The sequence below is a fragment of the Ambystoma mexicanum genome, chromosome 5p, assembly GCF_040938575.1.
Source record: "Ambystoma mexicanum isolate Mex_15411 chromosome 5p, UKY_AmexF1_1, whole genome shotgun sequence".
NCBI lineage: Eukaryota > Metazoa > Chordata > Amphibia > Caudata > Ambystomatidae > Ambystoma > Ambystoma mexicanum.
The window spans coordinates 946,658,283-946,677,704 of NC_090930.1; positions in this window are offsets into that span (position 1 = coordinate 946,658,283).

A 19,422-nucleotide genomic window follows, 5' to 3' on the forward strand; every position below is an offset into this window, starting at 1 on the left:
AACTGAAAATGTAAAACCGAAGTAATCATTCGCCAACAACTGTGAAGAAGGTAATTAAAAGTGAATTGGCAGCCCAGGCAATCGTGAATGAGGATTCCAAGCAAATACCGGGCACTATTAGCCGGTATTTGCGTGGAATCTTCATTCTTGAACAGAGGCAAGCGCAAGATTTATGGTGCTGTGGTCCATTGGAAGGGGGACTGCTTATCCCCATTCCTCAACCCTTTGCACGCTCCTTCGCTATGACACCCATGGCCCAGACACCACCACACTCTTCTTCCAGAACCAGCAGTGCGCTGGCCCCTGGACACCTCCAACGTGGCAGGCCCATAGGCCAGTGATGCTCTACAAGCAGCGCATGAGTTTCCTGCACAGCATCATGGATGGACGCCTGCCGGCTGAAGCCTCCCATCACCACTCACAGCACTGCATTCTGGATGGGCCACATCGGCTGGATGTGCGAGCTCTGTCTGGGTGGAGGCATCAGTGAAGGTGGGTATTGCTGCACGATGTTGTGCTGACCCCTCTACAGTGATCTGCACAGCTTTCTGTCTCAGGGCCAGGTGTGCAGCCTGCACATCTCCCTCTGTACCCCCACTTGACCCCGTCTCCTCCTCCATTAACCCAGACACCTCCAATGAGGTCTCCATGACTTGGGGGACTTGTGTGGTAACGTCACCACCACCACCCTGTACCTCTGCTGCTGAAGTGCTCGCCATGTTGATGAGATCCTGGGCCTCTTCCTCAGCAGCATTGCCATCTGAATGGGACGCTCTCCCAGACACATCGCCCTCAGAAGAGGTGGAGCACAACTGGGCTTGCCTGCGGTTTGCACCTGCGATGCAGGTCCACAGCACAGGCCGTACTCTCTTCTACAGTTGCAGCAACTGTGGAAAAGGGAACAAAGAACATAGGAATCAATGATAAGTGACAATGCATGTGTACTCTCCCCAATTGCATCAGTAGCATGCTGTCTGCATTAGTTAACAAGCAACTGCCTCACACATGCCCATGCTCATAAACCTGAAAGAATCCTGACTCACAACTGAAGGTAAAATGACAAGTCACAATGATGAGACAAGCACATGTGGACATAGAGCATTGATGTCTGCAATCATACAGATGACAACTCATTGCAGATCACAATCACAATGAAGTTGTGATATAATTGTACCCTGCAGGCAGGGCCATGTAAACGGCACCTGGCCACATGTGTCTGTAGCAACACAGGCACATCTCCATCCAACTACATCTACCAACATGCACCCCTGACAGTCTAACATGAAAGCATGCAACACATACATGCACCGGTTGCTGAGGATCAGGCAGCAGCGCTCCCACTCCCAACACAAGCAAATGTCATGATGACGTACCATTTATGCCCCCTCATTCAGTGGCCTGACAGGACCCAATGTTGATCCAGATAGTCAAATGCTCTAAATTGCCCTGACCAAAAATCCATACACATGTCCGTCTCAGCTGCTGAGCGGAGATGATGCAATCATCATACACAATTAGAGGAGCATGCATGAATGTACCTCACATGCCCTCAACATCTCAATCTGGCAACTGTTCCTGTCAGGGGCCTTGCTGTCAGAATCTCACAGTGCATGCACACAAGTAAACTTCATCAACAAAAGCTGACAGAGCTCATTCCTACACCTGTCCACTTAACAGATGTGTGCCATTACATACTTCCAGCATCAGAATGAGACTGCATGCCAGTTGAGGATTGTGCAACACGCATGCTGTGAAAAGCACTGACATCCTTAAGTCCTGCATACCCATGCGGGACATACCAAACCTGTGGCCATGTTCACCCTTTGGGCATGGACAGCTGGGTTGATCCTCTGCAGGATCCAGAAGTCAAGGGGTAACACCTGATGGTGGCCTACAGAGTGCACCTCTACAGATGCACCTGCTTTAAGGGATGTCTTTGCCTGGCTCCGGATCCGAAGGTAGTCCTAGCGCTTCGTTGCATGGTACCCCGCATGGACTGACACCCCCCTCTGTGTTGATGGCAGCCTTGATGTCCGCCCAGACCTTTTGATGGACACACGTTCCAAGCTGCTTCTGCGGTATGAAGAGGACATCATAATTTGCCAGGTCCTGCTCACCCAGTATGATAACTTCTGCATCTGAGAAATTGACAGTCCTCAGCTTTGCCTTGGTGGGTGGGGGGCTGGTCGATGTTGCTGACATGGGGCACCTGAGTTTAGTGGGGTGAAGCTGGGCCGACTATGCATACTGTGGAGCTGTGGTGGTGGTATAGAGATGTAGAAGTTCCAATATGGCAGACAGGGTGGCCACAGATCCTGAGAGCAGAGCCACAGATGAACAGGCTATGAAGGAATATCAGGCACTCTAAGGTCAACAGCCAGTGACACGCTAGCAGGCAGCAGGAGATGTAGCGGTTTGGAGGCAAGGAATGGCTGAAGGAGGTAAGATATGGCACAAGGCAGGAGTAACAGCAAGGCACAGGTCTCTCCAGTTCATGTACAAGGCAGCAGTGACTAAATCAGAAGAAGGGCGCATAACTCTGTAAATAACATGCTCAAACACCTCCAACCTGCATGTGCCTTTCCTGCAGTGCGCAGAGGCTGCAATATTTAAAGAGTACAATACGGATTAGTAGGCAATGATATTAAGGGGGTACCACGTGGATTTCTTGCCAATGCGCCGAGTTGGTGTAACTTAGGAGGTACCATGCAGATTTGGAGGAGGCGAGATTTGCGTGTAGTGGACCTTGCCATCAATGCAGCTTTCACCATGAGTGAAGGGGCTCTGCCGAGAGGATGGGGACGAGGGAGGAAGAAGGGTCCACCTGATAAACGTATTGGTTAGCCTACAGGAGCCCTAGTATCACCAATGTCCACTAGGGGTTAAGAGGGCACAGCCTGCAGAGTAGGCACAGGCAGCACCCCATGAAGAGGCACAGGTGAAGGAGAAGGGGTCACCAAGGAAGAGGCGCTTCAGAGAGGAGGAGCTAACAATCCTCACTGATTACATCGACCATGCCGATCTTTACACTTGGGCCGGCAGTACCCTTCCTGTTACCCAGCAGTGGAGGATGTAGCAGGAGGTCACAGATCTAATCATTGCCTGTGGTGTGGAGAGATGACCAGCGGAAGAGGTCCACCAAAAGAGGGGTGACCTCATGAGACAGACCAGGGAGAAGGTCGGAAGCAATTTGGCCTCTGCCCAGGCAACTGGAGGTTGATTACATGTAGATGAGCTGTCTCCATTTTCAGAGGTCGCCAGTGGCCTCATCAGCAGTGAACAGGTAGTTGGCGTGGGAAGCATGGATACCTAGACAGCCATATCCGTGAGTGTGATGTCTGCATGAAATAAATGCTTTACTCAACACATATATGATATGCGATCACATGTGTTAGTACAGTTGACCGTGGTCCTTCTCACCCATCCATGAGTAAAGTAATGCATACATGTACACATTCACTGCAGGTTGTGCAACCAAGAAGGTGGATGCTAGAACCATGTCTGCGGTTGACACATCTTACAGCCCACATCATCGTTATATGTGGCAATGGCCTGCAAGACACATGTCATTGGACAGTGTCATGCTTGTGGATAGTGCATTGTGAACACTGTTTGTGACTCACACAGAATAACAATGTGGAATGGCCGAATGTCAGAGTCATCTATGCAATGGTCCTGGCGGCCTGTGGACATGTCAGTGGTCATATCCATGTTGCACTCTGCTCACACATGGTCAAGATGCATGTGAGCGTGGCTAACCACAAATATGGCCTTGACCAATCTGGCGAAGGCGGTGAGGAAATGTGATCCTTCCACATGTTGTAAGTAGGCATAGATGGAGTGGTGGAGGGGCTCAGCAATTTAGCATGAATCTCCATCCATCTACTGTTTGACCTTTCACTCTCATGCATGTATTTGTGTATGTATGGTTGCCTAATCCTCCATTTGTGGCTTAATGCAGGGCCTATTGTGCACAGACATGATTGCACAGAACATTGTATGTTAGTCACCTGTGCTTTCCACATTTCTGAATGCCCAGTTTCAATGTCTGATGTATATGTGGCTGGCCTAATGTATCTGTATGCATTTGAATTCACATATGCTCCTTCAGCTGGGTAGGTAATCCTCTCAATGTGGTTGTCTGACTTTGTGCAGGTGAGGATACAGCGGAGGAGGAGGAGGAGGTGGTGGCCTAACCCATAACTTCCGATAATGCTGCCAAATCTGATGTGGAAGGCATACTGAGGGACATGGCGGAGGTCAGTTGGCTAACCAAAACAGTATTCAGGAAAAGGATGAACACACATCGTGAGGTTTGAGCTTCTAAAGGAAGGAAGCCCAAGTCTGTTCCTATCACCATGACAAGGTGGTATCATCTGAATATATCAGATAAACATTCACAGTCTCTGGTGGTCTAAAAGGCTCAAGAACACTTTTTTCTTGGCAGTTGGTGGTCTTTTGTGAAAGGCGACATGTGGATCACAAAGTCATGTTGGTCCTCCTGGAGGCACTGCTACCATGCACAATTACCCCAGGGCCCCATGTCAAACTACTGAGCTGGATAGATGGATCCCTGGGTACTATTGCATTGCCCTCCATTACATGGCATTCAGCTCCCCGTACAAGTATCTGTGCTCGCCTGGATTGGCTCCCCGTTTGGGACGTAACATGGATTCTGTTTTGCCACCAAGATTGTAACTGGCTCTACCACCTCTGAACAAGTGCCAATCTCCACTTACGACTTTTCTCTTTCGATCAAGTGTGTCCCTTTTCTCTATTTCGTTTCCCTGCTGTCACCCTCCTGCGGCTCTTTTTTTCCCTTCTCTGGTCTATTTTCTTTTCCTAGGTGTTGTTACTTCATACAGCCCCCTTTGCTCTCTTTTGTTCATCCTTCTTCACGCAGACATCTCCTTATTGGCACTGAGTCTTCACCTTCCCTTGACCACCTTCCTTTCTCCAGGTATCTGCACTTCTCTGCCTTTCCTCCTCTCAATTACCTTTGACCTGCTTCACTCTGTTCTTTTTCTGATGCCATATCACCCTTTCCCTCTCCTGACCTCATTCCTTCTTCCATCTGTTTCCCTTTCCTCACCTCTCCTCTCTCTTTTCCTTCCTCCTACCCATTATTTCTCTCTCCACTCCTTGCCTGAACTCTATCCCATACTCTCTTTCTATCCTCCACACCTTTGCTCCCCTCTCCCATCTCTCTCTTTTCTCCCCTTTGTTTCTGCTCTCTCCTCACTGCACCTCTATCTTGGTTGTGCCTCTGCTTTCTGCTCGATCCACCTGACTTCCTCGTCTCAGTCTCTCAACAATCCTTGCGATCCATCCCCAAACTCCCACCTTACTAACGGTCATGAACACTTTTTTTATTACCACGCTCTTCAGTTATTTTTCTAATGAGTCCATCATTGGGAACATCTGATCAATTTGAGTGTTCGTCAATGTGGATTGGGTGCCTATTCAGCATCCTGCCTTCCTCCCAGGTGAATTTGCCAATTTTTGGAAGCCTATTAGGTTAGCCAGTGCTCATAGGGCCGAAGCTACAAGATGCAGCCCTGCCGTTCTGAGGTGAAGCGGCAATGTCATGGCGGCCACCTGACTCTGCTTTGGTACAGTATGGTACAGGGCTGCCAGCTCTTTTCCTTGTGGTCTTCTCCATGATTCTGCCTAACGTGTGTATGTGTGTGTGTGTGTGCGTGAACACGCATGCATGGTTCTTTAAGTGGGCCAAGCATAATGTGTTATATGGGTTTTTCTTTATAGCTATGCAGACCATACGTGCAAATCATGAGGGTATCCATTACCTGGCATTCTGTATTGTGGTGTTTTCACCAGACATAGAATGAACTACCTACACTGCACAAGAGGGTAGGGATGGCTTTAACGTCTGAGGGATCACCTTATTCTCCCTCTGGGGCAATCATCACATAGTGTACAGTATTCCAGTCACTGGGGTCTCCATGGGCCCATTCCCTAGCCTCCCCTTAGTGACTCAATCACACTTCTGAGTACACAGATTACAAAAAATGATTAACCACTGTAGAGGAGGAGGTATCTGTCTTCTCCTTAGTCCCTGCTGTGGAAAACCTGAGTGTATTCGCCTGAGTAGACCTTGAGAATCCATTATTCAGGTGGCCTGGGAAGGGCTGGTGCTCTCACACCACAAACCTGGGGGAGGATGAGGGAGGATCACCTGGGAAGGGGAGCCCAGGGTTATGCTCGGGGAAATGCCCCAGGTGAGACGCGGTATTATCCTGAAGAAGAAGGTAAGGAGGACGAAGTCCCTGAAGCCTTTATAGGCTGTTCCACATCTACCTCCCTTCCACCCAAAGAATCTCTCTTACCCAAAAACAACGACCCCTCCGTATCAGATAAGTCCCATAGCAGCCCAATCCCTGCTGCACTAAAAAGTCACAACTCCCAGAATACCTGTTTTCTAGTTCCCTACCCGAAGACTACCAACCATTCTTCTCCATGTTCCTATGATTATTCTTTCCCGAAAACCCAGTCTACTTTCACAAAACACTACCATTCCCACAATCCCCCTGTTCCTTTCACGATAACAAACCCGGTCATTCCTGTTTGTTTCCCATACCCTACCAATCCCCCCTTCTGAGATTACCAGCCCCCTAATACGAGGGTTATAAGTCCAAGTAACAACTCTTTCCCTTCCGACCCTGTAGGATACTTGGAAACTCTATCACACCCCTTTTCCAACACAAACACCTTCCCATACAGTGAAAAACAACTGACTATTACAAAAACTGTTTACCTGACATGTCCCAACCCAAGGGTCAGGCAAAGTCAAGCAATTGACCAGAATCACACAAACCTGACGACCCATTCCCTTCCCCACGGGGATAAAAGGTGGAGCACGAGAGCACTATACAAGCAAGGCAGACCGCACAATGAGACACCTAATCCAGCACAGCATTTCAAGAGGAGGAGAAAGGCAGTAAGACATGAAGGGGCGACAAGGAGAGACGCGACCTTGCCATTTTCTAACCAGACCCGCAAAGCCTCACTGAAAGGAATCGTAAAACCGCAGACAATAGCTAACTTGGGTTGCAGCAGATGTCAACGGTACACGGAGCATGTCTACGCTGATAAGCAGGACCAAGGGAGACGCCTGCTACCGTGGTACCGTCCTTGACTCCAGATACAAGAGAAGCCAAGCAGTTCATCACAGCCAGTGAGTCGAGGGGAGAGACGATAAGAAACCGATCTGTGTTGAATGAAAGTCGCAAAGTGGCACAAGAAAGGAAGTTCAAAGAACTGTTAAGTTTTAAGGGGAACCAGCTGCAGAAGGGTCTGGCACCACGTGGATGCTCACTGAAGACACGCTGGTTGTTGCCATGTTGGTAGGAATACCGATACTAGCAAGCCTTAAAAGAGCCGCAAATAGGAGGTCAAAGTGGTCATACGGGGGTCTTGTATAATCCTCTGTACAGTCGAAAGTCTTTGACCGACAAAACATTGGGAAGGCTAATGGAAAGGAATCCCGTTTAGCAAGAAAGAAGAAAGAACTCTGTGATTGGCACGAGTGAACCTGACAGAGGGATGCCGAAAGGAAGGGGCGAGGCTTAAAGCCCTTAAGAACATTGTGATGACAAGGGTGAACCCGACAGAAGGATGTCCACAATGTGTTTTTTAAAAAGACATTACGACCTGTAAATGAAACAGGAGGAACTGTTTTGTGAAAGCCATAGTGAACCCGACAGAGGGAGGCTAAGATTCGAGAGGGGTCGGCACCCTGAAGAGGGGGACCCAGGGATGAAGAATCATCAGCCTAAATACGACTAAAAAGCCATAGTGAACCTGACAGAGGGAGGCAAACAAGCAAGATGGGTCAGCACCCGGAAGAGGGGGAGCCAGGGATGAAGAATCATCAGCCTAAATAGGACTGGAAAGCCATAGTGAACCCGATAGAGGGAGGCAAACAAGCGAGAGAGGTCTGCGCATGGAAGAGGGAGACCAAGGGGGTGATGAGCCAAACCCCACCAACTTCTGAATGTGTTTTTGTAAGAAGCCATAGTGAACCCCGCAGAGGGAGGCTGAGATTCGAGAAGGGTCTGCACCTGGAAGAGGGGGCCCAGGGGTGAAGAAGCATTACCATAAGAATGATTGGAAACAAACTTTCATTTATTATTTTTGTGAATATATCAGAGCCTCAAAGGCAAGAGACATTTGAGAGTAAAGAGACTTGGCCATCGAGGCTCCTGATAGCTAAGAACAGAACTGTGTCTTGTGCAAGGAAAGCTCGAGAGTGTGCTGTGCTCAAAGGTCCCACCTTATCCTGTGCTCAAAACGTGGGGAAGGGTGACCCCTGGCTAACACATCCTGAATTATTATTTGTGAACACTTCTTTATTTTCTTCAGAACATTATCCCACACTCTTTCTATATTTAGTTGTAAGGATTGGCAATCGTTTTTTTTAGTATAGGCCCTTTTTATTTGACAAGACGCCACAAGGACTGCCTTATTGTTTCATTTGATGGTCGAAGCTTGCTCCCATCTTAGATTTAGGTTTAGATTAGGCATTTCTTTTCCAACCTACATATTCAGTTTAATAAACACCCTTGAACTATGATCACTTGTGTATGTCTTAGCTGTTGCCACCATGAGTTACTTATATATGGTGTCAGTGGTGGGATATAGTTGGAGAAACCGCTTAGATAACATGAAACCAAATGGAGTTTTACATGCTTTACCCACAGTGTTAGAGAGCAAGCGAATGAACAAATCTCCTCAGTATGACTCAGAATAGTCAACTCTATCAAGCCCCCTTTTCCATCAACGGGGAGAAATCTATGGAAAGTATGACACCACCCTTCCAGCCATCGGAACAGAGAACAGGAGTCACATTTTTCCCCTGACCTCTCGAGCCATTTCACCTATCCATTTCACTTACTATCTTTTTTGCTCAAAGGATTATTTGCTACAGGGAAGGGGCAAGGCTCTAATCTCTTGTCAAATAAGAGTAAAATATCCCTTGGGTTGGTCCTTTTTTATTTTGCCCTGTAAAGAAGGTAAAGTAAAAATGTTACCTCTTATCTCCCACGAAGACTAAATAACTTTCGTTTGTCTGAACTTTTCCACAAGCCCATTAAAAACCTGTGAGGGGAGACCAAGTAGCAATCCTAGCATATGAAACCCCTTGGAAAACACCCACAGAGAACCTCCCATTTGAGAAATTAAGGGAAATATCACCTGAGAAAGCATCAGGAGGAGACCCAGTGATCCCTTCTACAGGAAATAAAGCCCCAGAACCCCATCCTTACTATTCAAGGGGGACTGTAGAGGGTGAGGAAGGGAGAGAGAAGGAGAGAAACCCAGGCGAGAAGATGCAAGAAGAACCCTATATTAACCAGGAGGGAGAAAAACTAGAGAACCATAACGCCCTGGACATTGCTTTTAGTCCCCTGAATAAGAGTAAGGGAGGATTAACATCCACTATGTCTCTAGATATATCAGAAACCTCAGAGTTAGAATCATGCCTATTTTATGGAGAGAGGGGCCATGCTATAGAAATCTGCCCTGAAGCTATAGAGGAAGAGGAAGAGTTGATGGCAGCTCAAGAGAGGGAAAGAAAGGAGGGAACTCTTAAAACCGTTTCCTTCACAAAACATGAACAACCAGACAAAGGTGGAAAGCCCCAGCAATAATAATCTTTATAGACTCGAGGGGAAGACCTACTCGAGTTATATACTGGAAGGCTTGGGATAGCAACTTAGTTGTTCCACAAAGACGTTTCTCAGTGAAACAACCCTGTCCAACCAGCATAGGGGAAGGGTATGTGAGAAACCTGGGGGTATTCTCCCAAGTAGACCTTGAGAATCCCTTATTCAGGTGGTCAGGGAAGGGCTGGCGCTCTCAGATCCCAACCCTGGGGGTGGAGGAGGGAGGATCACCTGGGTAGGGGAGATTAGGGTTATGCTCAGTGAAATGCCCCAGGTGAGATGCAGTATTATACCGAAGAAGAATGTGAGGAGCACGAAGTCCCCGAAGCCTTTATAGGCTGTGCCACATCTACCTCTCTTCTACCCAAAGAATCTCTCTTATCCAAAAAGATATATATCAGACCCTCAAAAGCAAGAGACTTTTGAGAGTAAAGAGACATGGCCATCGAGGATCCTGAGAGCTAAGAACAGAACTTCCATCTCGTGCTGGGAAAGTTCGAAAGTGTGCTGTGCTCAAAGGTCCCACCTTATCCCGTGCTCAAAATGTGGGGAAGGGAGACCCCTGCCTGACACATCCTGACTTATTATTTGTGAACACTTTTTCTATTTCTTGAGAACATTATCCCACACTCTTTCTATATTTAGTTGTAAGGATTGGCAATTGGTTTATTTTAGTGTAGGCCCTTTTTATTTGTCAAGACGCCACAAGGACTGCCTTATTTTTTCATTTGATGGTCGAAGCTTGCTCCCATCTTAGATTTAGGTTTAGATAAGCCGTTTTTTCCAACCTACATATTCAGTTTAATAAACACCCGTGAACTGTAATCAATTGTGTCTGTCTTTACTGTTGCCACCATGAGTTCCTTACACTGCCCCCTTGCCACCATCATATTGGGATGACAGATGAAGAGCCATGATGGGGAACCCATGCCTGAATCCTTGCAATAATTCTGTGCCACGTTCAGTATATGAGAGACGATATGCACTCAGACACCCTTCAGAGTGTACCCACAAGCTGACATAGTGGAGGAAAGTTACCATAAAGGATGTACTTTGCTTAGCTGTTGGAATGCAGCCATGAACAGGATGGATGTGCGTTAAAATAAAGTCCAACGAACTTTAAAGAATGTCACAAAGAAGTTGTAAGAGCCTTTGCTGAAACAATATGAAAATACTTAAGAATGATGATGTAACTGAAGCACTAAGAGAAACATGTACTCCATGATACGGTACTTATGAACACAAAGAAGAATGAAGTGACTCATTAGTCAATATCTATAAATACGCTGAAACAGAAGGTAAAAAGAATACACAGAAGCTTGTTTATAGAGGTATCTATTCAACTTTTAGGATGACCATTAGAAGAAGATGGACGACGGCTTATGTCAGTCAACCCAGCTACCTCAAAATACGAGCCCAGGATCTTAACATGGAAAGATGATGAAGAAGGTGTTTCCCTTTGCAAAATAGAGGAATACATTGGCTTGGAATCGAGGAGGCTATTTGGAGAGATGGAGGAAAAGCACAAATGGAGTCTACAAGCAGACAATGTGCAAGGACATATTTCCTGATGCCAAATGGCTAGTTAAAAGGGCATGTAGTTAATATTGGATACAGTGAGCAAGTGTCTAAAGGCCAAGAAGAGCAACTTCACCGAGCATAATTGAATCAAATGGTGTTAAATGCACTGTTGATATGTACAAATTCATGGTCTTATAACATGTGACAAAGAGCTCGAAAAACAAGGGTTATTCATCACGTCTGAAGCTAAAATAATAATGTTCCTACACTCCCTCGAATGTCCCGAGACAGTGCAGACTGGCAAGGTCAAACTTCATACAGAAGATACTGGCTTAAGGCCTAACGATGAGAGAGGGTAGACTAATTGGAAAAACCAGACGAAAGATGGCGTATCTCCAAGCACCTGGGTTTCGTTTCTATGTACGTGCTGCTAGCAAGCCGAATGTCCAAGGTTGGATTTGGGTTACCAACCAATTAAAAAGCCTGCTACGCTCTTTTACATACCATGTTGCAAAGTATTATTCCACTGCCACATTTTCTGCTATGACAAGTGTATTATACCACAGGTAAAGAAGTAGCTCAGGGCTTGTCCTTCAGATAAGGGGCCGCCAATGAGAAACTAATATTTATGCATTCTTTATGTAGGTTTTATGGTTTGCCATGTATCATGACATCATAGATGACGCATCTAGCATTATAGAAACTGAGTATAATCGAAAAGACATTGTGTTCCTCCATGAATCGATTTGATGAGTGTTTATTCACTAGTACACATTCAGTACATTGGCCATCCATGCTGGTATCCATGAGAGCATGTATGATAGCCACCCTTCATCTTTCCTGCATTGTTAGTTTCTGCTTCCCTTTTGGCATGCATTTGTGATAATCTGGTAACTGCTTCAGTGAGTGTCCCATTGTCTTTGTCATTTGCTGGAATGAATGTAAAGCAAGAAGTATATTACAAGTGGAGTCAGGGGGTAAACAAGTACTGTCCTTCCCCGATATGCTGTATCACAAAAGAGACAGAACAATTTTATTAAAAAGTTATTCCTAATTCTGGATTCCCTACAGCTAAATAGACATCCCTCTAAAGAGTCTATCAATCCCTCAAGGAATGTTCTGTCTCTATAGAGCGCTATTGTGACGCCTTTCTAGCATGAGGGATAGAGAAGAGACTCACCCTAACCTCTCTCACTACTTTCACTGTGCTAAAAATGTGCACACTCACTGGGAGTCGATTCTTAAGCTTTATTCATATCGCTTCCAGTATGTGTGTCTTAATTCTATAAAATGATACAGAGGAAAGACTTCTTGTCTATTCTACTCCACAATCTGCGGCATACAGTGTTACTAAGGTGTGCTTAAGATATTCCTAAAGAGTTTGCTGCTGTTAACTTATCGTGGGGCTCACAACTATAACTCCTGTGGGTCTCGGGGCTAGGGCCAGCAGGCCCAAGCCTATTCTCTGTCATCCGGTTTCAGCGAATCTAGAGACCTTTATTCTTTCTTCAGGACATGTATGATAACATCATTGCGTCATATTCAAACTCAATTGGCAATTTAAAAAGACAATGGGCCTCATTACGGGTCGGGCGGTCCTGAAATAACAGTGTTGGTAAACCCGCCGCCACTGTTAATCCCGGACCGCACGATCTCGAGTCCTGAAGGCGGGAGGTGGCATTCCCGCCAGGTCTGACCTGGCGGGTTTAACACCGCCCGCCTGCAGGTGGACGTGGAAACACCAGCACCATCACGAGATGGTGCCGGTGTTTCCACTTCCCCATTCCCATTGAGTCCTATGGACTATGGGACTCAATGGGAATGGGGATTTACCGAATTCCGCTTCCGGAATTCCCGGGACACCAGGGTCGTAATGCCCTGGTAATTCCAGGAGTCACGGAGGCAGAATGGTAATACGAGTCCGGCGGTAACCGAGCCGGAAAAAACGGCTGGTTGCCGCCCGACTCATAATGAGGCCTAATGTTTCTGTTCGTTGTCTGATCCACGTCTTTGATTAGGGAGAGCATCTCAGCTGTTCTGTGCCAGACGTCATGATTTCCTTCCACAACCCTAAAAAGGGGGGAGAGAGAAAATACAAGAGGGGGGACACCGTCAGTGTCGCGACTTGTAAAGCCTTGTTTACATTGGGTACTTTTGAAACAAGACAATTTATCATTTCTATTCAGGCAATATAGAACCTGTTGTAAGTTCTTACCTGCCTTCATTTATTGGTATTGGTATGGTTTGTCAAGTTCCCTCCTACATCTACATCATCACTGCGCATACCTCTCTTTACTATTTTGGCAGTGCTAATCTCCTTACCTGATATGGCAGCCATACCTGCCGGAAATGGGCTTGTGTTAGTAGGGGTCACAGCGTATCTTTCTACAACAAATGACATTCGCCAAAAAATGAGGGTAAAGATAGAGGGGAAAAAAAGAACACAAATCATCATTACCACACTTTTTAATAATGGCTCTCATATCTTACTCCGCTTCCGAATCTTATGTAGCTCCCGATGTAATAAAGAGCTGCCTGGAATTTGCTAGAAATGCGTTATTATGCTGTTAATACGTATCAGCTGAATGTCTGCGGGCATAATATTGTGCAAGCACGATGAAAAATAATAATTCCCACACAATGCGTACTCTAGGGTAACAGAGTATCTCAATTACTGAGGGATTTCCTCTGCAACGTCGTGGGTATGGTTGGGCCAAATGGATCAGGAAACACAAAAGAATAAGCTGGGAGATGGTCTTCTTGCTCGTTCGGACCTTCTCAAAAATGGACAAATTGGCCCTGATAGGCCGTGGGGTGAGGGTCCTGTGGAATCATGGGGCATGAGAGATATCACTCTTGCTCTAGAGCATGTAACCATTGGTTGGCCCTTGCTGGGCTAGGATAATCCTTGATGATCTTGTTCTTCTTCTTGCACGATGTTGGCCCCTCCTCGTTACTGCTAGGAGAGGCTGTTGCTCGACAGGGCTTCACATTCCGAAGGAAGTTCCAGCCCTTCTTCCCTCAGATCTTAACTGCCCTTTCAGTTACTTCTTTGACGATGTGAGGTCCCGTGAACCTGGGCTTGTATCAGGTCTGGGTAAAATTACACAATAGAACCGAGTCCCCTGGGTAAAGTCATTTCGCAGAAGCCTTGGCATACTTGGAGAATGTCAACATAGTCAACATGAAGGTGTTGAAATGAACCCAGTGGGCAAGGTATGGCTCCTCTGACTACAGTCAATGTATGGCCTGCTGTGAAGCTCCTGCAGATAATGCAATCGGTCATAAACTCTGCCACATGATCCACCAGGTTGGGGAAAAACCAATCTTCCCCAATGTGAGCAGCATGTACGTCCTTCCCCATATGATTAGGATGGTGTAGTTGTGTAGGTGCTGTGTGTAACAATGATAATGGCATCACTACCTTACCTGTGTTTTCCTGTCGCAATAGGTTGTGTGATGGGGATATTGAACACCCCCTCTTCACCTTTAACTCTTTTTCCTCCTTCGGCTCATTCCCTTGCAACTCCATTATTTGTGTCACTTCTAACGCATTGTACACTTCCATCAGTACTATCATTCGTGCATAATTACACGCTCAGGAAGGGGTATCCATATCTAGTATGTCCCCAAAATATGCTGTGTGATTCGCTTCCGTGTCTGCTCCTTTGTTGCCTTTGAAGACTGGACCCCCCCTATGTGTGGGCCTGCCACTTCCTGACCGCTATGCCTATTGGCAGTCGAAGCGCCTCTATCAGTCAACTCAATAAGAGCGTGTGATGCACCGGCGTGCCGTCAGCATGTCGTAAGCCCCTCCTCAGCCAGCGTGCCATTCCAGAGTAGACTGTAGACGTCACATAGGCTGAATCCAAATACACTGTCACTTTCTGGTTTGTGCTCTGCTCCAATGCCAGGATAAGAGCCACTAGTTCTGCAGCCTGTGCTGAAAAATGTGACGGTAAACATGCGCTTACTACCACTTCATGTGTCCCATCTGCCTTATATGTTCCCGTAGCTCCCTATGTTTTTTTTAAAACATTTTTTATTAGTTCCAATTCTCATGTACAGTTTCATGTTGTTTTCTACCCCCCACCTACCCCGCCCCCCTTCCTGAGCCTACTCCACTCATCAGCCTTCCACAACCTCTTCTATGGGCTTCCCTCCATCCTCTCCCCCTGAGGGGCTGTCATCTTCCGGACTTGCCTCGTCAGACCCAGACAGTGTAGCTACTATTTGCTTCCAGGCTATCAATGTGTCCACTTCTTCCTCCCCACCTCTGTTTGCTGCTTCATTCCACACCACTGTTTCAGCATTCGCCCATTTCTGGAGATCGTGCCACCAGGCTTCTACTTTCGGTCTTCTACTTGCTTTCCAACTCATTGCTAACCTACCTTTAACAAGTATGTTCGACAGGTCTTTGAGTTTACTCACGTGTTTCAGTTTACGCGGCCTGGGGAACCCCCCTAATGTGCACGCCCACAGGGAGTTCACATCCAAATGTATCTACTTTCCCGCCATGAGGTTGGCCACCTCCCCCCAGAATCTCCTTATTTCAGGTCATGCCCAGAACATATGTACCATTCCTGCGTTCACCTCCCCACATTTTGGACATGTCTGTGTTGTTGCGTTTTTAAACTTGGCTTTCTTCTTAGGGGACATGTATGCTCTGTGGGTGACATATAACTGAATCTGCTGCAATCTCACATTCCTTGATACTTTCTTGTGGTAACCCTGTACCCTTACCCACTGTAGCTCCCTATGGTTAGTTGAGGTAAAAGCGGTTGCAAGCTCGGTCCACATAAGCTTGGCTTTCTTGCATTTCTGCACTTGGCTAATGGAAAGGAAAACAACTCTTCACAGTATGTACATGCATCTATTCTCTATCTATAGAAGGTGTAAGCATGTTCTTCGTGTATGTGTGTGTGTGTATCTTTGTGCAGGAATTCAAATTTGCTTCGTGACTAACACTGCTATGTTGTGTTGTCACTAGTGACATCATCACGGCTGGATCTTGTCATTCGTCAACCTGATCCATCAATGAGACACCAATCTCTTAGAAGAACAAGTTACTTCTTACCTGGTAACGTTCTTTCGATGGGATGCTCCTCCGAGGTATTCCTTATCTTTGATAGATCATCTCCCAGCTTGCTGGCCTCGGAACATGTTTTCAGTAGAGGGCGCTGCGCGCCGCCATCCCTCGAGCCGATGTCCCTCGACAGCCTCCGTATCGGCGCCGACGTCATCACGCGTATAAATAGACTTGCGCAGCGTCCGTTGCTCAGTTTCGTTTTGACGTTAACAGTTGTTTTACATGAATTGGTTATTGACCTTGAAGGAGCGTAAGCTGCAACCACAAGGGAAGTATTACTGCGGGGATCGATGGGAGGGGCGATAAGGAATACGTCGGAGGAACATCCCATCGAAAGAAGGTTACCAGGTAAGAAGTAACTTGTTCTTCGAAGGGATTGTGTCCTCCGACGTATTCCTTATCTTTGATAGACTCCCATAGCAGTGCTGTGTAATTGGAGGTGGGAGTAAAACGCCATGTTTCCTTTTAGGAATGAACAGAATGTAATATGGCTTTGCCAAACCTAGTCTCTTGACTATAAGAGAAATCCAGGTTATAAAATCTTGTGAAGGTATGTGCGGACGACCATGTGGCAGCCGCACATGTGTCTCGAACCGGAACCCCTCTTTGGAGGGCCGAGGAGGCTGCGATACCCCTGGTTGAATGAGCCCTAAGATTTTTAGGAGGCTCTTTCCCTGCTAGTTTGTAACATTCCAGAATGGCCAAAATAATCCATCTGGAAATGGTTTGTTTTGTTATCGGTAAACCCAATTTGTGTCCTGAGTAACCTACGAACAGTTGGTCTGCTTGCCTAATCCTAGCAAGTCTGCTGATGTAAAAGCTTAAAGCCTGCCTTGGGTCCAGCCTATGTAGCCTTTCTTCCTCTTTCCACGGATGGGGAGGCGGATAGAATGAAGGTAAGGTACTTTTCTGAGTGATGTGGAATTCAGAAACCACCTTTGGGAGGAAATTAGGCTTCACCTGTAGGACAACTTTGTCTTTATGAAAAATTGTATGAGGGGGTTTACAAGATAGAGCTTGTAATTCGCTCACCCTTCTAGCAGATGTTAAAGCCACTAATAAGACAGTTTTAAGGGTGATAAATCTTAGCGAACAAGAGTGGAGTGGTTCGAAAGGAGTACCCATCAGGAAATTTAAGTCCCATAAAGGAACCTGAAACGGTCTCGGAGGGTAGGCATTAGTTAATCTCTTTAGAAATTGTATTACTAAGGGTAATTTGAAACATGAGGGCTCCATTGCAGTGCGCTTGAAGATCAATAGCGCTGTGAGATAGCCCTTGATAGAGCCAACTTGAAGGCCTGAATTTGCCAAGTAGAGTAGAAAGGATAACACTGTTGGTGTACCACATGAAAAGGGGTTGATATTCTCTTCTCTACACCAGCTGCAAAATTTGTTCCAATGGCAGCGGTATAAAGACTTCGTTGCTGGCCTTCTGGCCTAAAGCAAAACCTCCATGACGTCATCAGGGAGGTCCCAATCCTTGTATCTCAACCTTTCAGAAGCCAGGCGTGAAGGTTGAGGGTTCTGATGTCTGGATGGAGAACCTGACCTCCCTTCTGTGAGAGAAGATTCTCCTTGAGTGGAAGACGAATTAGAGGGCTGATGGACATGTCCAGAAGGTCCGGGTACCACGTTCTCCTGGCCCAGTCTGGGGCAATTAGGATCATGGTCCTCCAGAATCTTCTCAACCTCCTGATCATTTGAGAAATGACAGGGACTGGTGAAAACGCGTACAGGAGTGGAAACTCCCAATCCACTACGAACGCGTCCCCTAGAGCTCCTCTCGGGGGAAATTCCCTTGAACAAAACAGATTGCACTTCCTGTTGGTACTGGTGGTGAACAGATCCACTTGAGGGGTTACCCAAAGGGCGAAGATCTCCTGAAGGACTTCCTAAGCTAGTTCCCACTCGTGGGAGACTGTGCCCTGCCTGCTCAGACCGTCCGCCGTCAAGTTCTTCTCTCCGGCTAGGTGAACTGCTGATAGAGAGATTCCTTCTTGAATTGCCCAAAACCAGAGCTGCATTGCCTCTCTGCACAGTGGCAGTGATCCTACGCCTCCTCTTTTGTTGAGGTAGTGCATGGCCACTGTGTTGTCTGTCATTATCAGGACATTTTTCCCCTGTACAGATGGCAGAAAAGCTTTCTGCGCTAGTCTGATTGCTCTCAGCTCTAACAGGTTGATCTGTAGTCTGGACTATGATGGAGACCAACGACCGCTGATGGTCAAGTCGTTGGTATGGGCTCCCCACCCAGTGAGTGAGGCATCTGTGACTACTGTTATCTCCGGCCATGGTTGCCAAAACAGTTCTCCCTTCAAGATGTTTTTCTGGCAGGCCCACCACCGAAGGTCTCGAGCCACCTTGTCCGGAACCTGAAGGAGGTCTGTCATTCTCCCTGAGAATTGCGACCACTGAGTTCTCAGTGCCCAATGAAGAGATCTCATTCTCAGGTGAGCCTCTGGCACAAGGAAGATGCAGGATGCCATGAGGCCTAGCAATCTCAAAAAGTCGAAGGCTGGGAGACGATGGGCATTTTGAAACTTGGTGACCATCTGCAGAATATCTTGAGCCCTCACCTCTGGTGGCGAGGCTTTTCCCAGGGAAGTGTCCAGGACCACTCCAATGAACTGGAGTCTCTGTGATGGTATCATCTGTGACTTCTTCCTTTCTGCTACAGGTACCGGTTCTATGGCACCTTTCTCTAGCAGGTCTACAATTTCCTGCAAGAGGAGCGGATCTGGAACTTTCAGCGAGCTGTTCCCTGGTGGATGACTCTGAGGGATGCGTAGAAAAGGCAGGCAGTAACCTTGGGCAACTGTCTCCAATGCCCAAGCATCTGACATAATAGCCTGCCATTCCGTCAGATGTTGAGTTAACCTGCCCCCTACTGGTGTCTTGTGAGGAGAGTCCTCAGAGCGGTTTGGAGGCGGCTGATGCAGATGCCGAGGGTAAAGAGGCACCTGCTGCGGCTTTTGTATTTTTACCCCGTCCACCTCGGGTGAATTTTTTCTGGCCCCTTTGAACAGGCTGTCCTCTGCCTCTTCCGAATGCGGAATAGAAGCGAAAGGACTTACCTCTGCAAGAGGTTCATGAGGCGCGATATGGTGTCTGACGGATTGCAGCTCCCAG